At 39.8% G+C, this 2135-nt stretch overlaps 1 pseudogene; it reads right to left on the bottom strand.

Moving 5' to 3' along the window:
* Window positions 1-251: 251 nt before the first annotated feature.
* LOC112622530 lies at window positions 252-1277 on the bottom strand (annotated as a pseudogene).
* Between the last annotated feature and the right edge of the window lie 858 nt (window positions 1278-2135).

Below are 2135 nucleotides of genomic sequence, written 5' to 3'. Positions count from 1 at the left end.
TTAAAACCCTTTGTTGGAATGCTTTACATTTTTCATAGAACAGAAACTAAAATAACCTGTTACACAATTAGTCACAAATACAGTCCTCAAGTTTTTTACCCATATACATAAGTATTTGTCTAAAACATGTCTTCTTTGTAGCAGCTAGGCCCTGCTACCACTGTACTTGGCTGAGTTCATAAATCTGTTGTTACCTGTAGCTTCCCTGTCATTTCTCTGGCTCTCCTCTGTTGCTAACCTTTGTTTCCTAATTAAAATCTTTAGCCACTGCCATAGCTACTGCTGCTACTGGAACTGCCATAGCCACCTTGATTTCGTGGTTTCACAAAGTATTGGCCTCCACCACCATAGGGGCCAGAGCTTCTGCCTCCAAAGTTTCCTCCCTTCATGGGTCCAAAATTTAAAGACTGATCGTTGTAATTGCCAAAATCACTGTAGCTTCCACCACCTCCAAAATTGCTTCAATCATTACCATATCCATTATAGCCATCCCCATTGCCATAATATCCACCACCACCACGGCTGCCACTAAAGGCCCCATGACCACAGACGTTTCCTCCATGACCAAAGTTGTCATTCCCACTGAAACTACTTCTAAGACCACCACCAAAGTTTCCAGAACCACTTCGACCTCTTTGGCTGGATGAAGCACTAACCATCTCTTGCTTTGACACAGCTTTCCTAACTTCACAGCTGTGGCCATTCACAGTATGGTATTTCTGAATGACAGTCCTATCCATGGAGTCATGGTCCCCAAAGGTTACAAAGGCAAAGCCCCTTTTCTTGCCACTGCTTCAGCCAGTCATGATTTCAATCACTTCAATTTTTCCATACTGTTCAAAATAATCTCTTAGGTAATCATTTTATAGACGAGAAATTGATTTCAATAGAAGTTAAGGTGTGCAAGACTTCACTACTATGTAGAGAAAGACTTGTAGCTGGAGCCTGGGTCTAGCCTATGTTCTCGCAACACCTTTAATCTTTCTGAATTGCCAGTGGCTGCTAATCCTCTTCTCAAGGACATTTACATTTTGAGAAGGGCAATTCCAGAGAACACATTCATGGACGATGAAGAAATAATGACTGGAATGGCAATAACGTCAGAGACATCAAGAAGCTGGTATGGGTGTTCTTTTAGGAAAGAAAAGAGGTTTTGGAGTATAGGGCTTTTGGAGGCCTTCAAATCCATACTGCTTGGTGACTGTAAGATTTTCCTGACCCACCACTGGCTGCAGGTAGAAGCTTCCTCGTCTTTGCCATTTGTTCTCAAGAAGCATCTTGGGACCAGTTTGCTCATCCTTCTGATTAGAAACAAAAATCTCTTACCTTACTTTCCCGACCATTAAAATTGAATAAGGCAATATTTTCTTTCTCAATTTCCATTGCTCCTCCAGGTTTTGTTAACTAAAATACTTGTTCTTTGGATAAAATTTGAAAATTACATAAGAGTTGAAAGAAAAAACAAAAAGACATCACCCACATGCCTGTCAAAGCAAATCACCATGGCTAGGCATGGTGGCTCGTGCCTGTAATCCCAACAATTTCAGAAGCAGAGGCAGAAGGATTGCTTGAGGCCAGGAGTTCAAGACCAGCCTGGGCAACATAATGAGACCCCATCTCTACAAAAAATTTAAAAATTAGTCAGGCGTGGAAGCATGTGCCTATAGTCTCAGCTACTTGGGGGGCTGAGGCAGGAGGCTGAGCCCAGGAATTTGAGGCCTCCATGAGGTATGATTGTGCCACTGCACTCCAGCCTGGGTGATAGAATGAGGCCCTGTTTAAACTAAAGTAAAATAAAATAAAATAAAATAAAATAAAATAAAAAAATAAAAGAAATAAGCAGGTGGTACTGGAGCAATTGAACAGTCATAAGCCAAAAAAAAAAAAAAAAAAAAAAAAAGCAACATCACCATTAACTGTATTTTGCCTTTTTAAAATTCCTTTTGCAAGTTAAAGACTAATAGTAATATTTTTCTTTCTTTTTCTTTTGTTGATAACTTTTTTGAATATAAATGTAACATATGCCCATTGAAGAAAAATTGAGGAAGGCAGAGACGTATAAAGAAGAAAGTATATCATTAATAAGCTCGCACCTAGCACTAGCCTGAGTGACCTGTTTCCTTCTAGTCTCTTAA

The sequence above is a fragment of the Theropithecus gelada genome, chromosome 4, assembly GCF_003255815.1.
Source record: "Theropithecus gelada isolate Dixy chromosome 4, Tgel_1.0, whole genome shotgun sequence".
NCBI lineage: Eukaryota > Metazoa > Chordata > Mammalia > Primates > Cercopithecidae > Theropithecus > Theropithecus gelada.
This window is presented reverse-complemented; position numbering and strand designations above follow the sequence as displayed.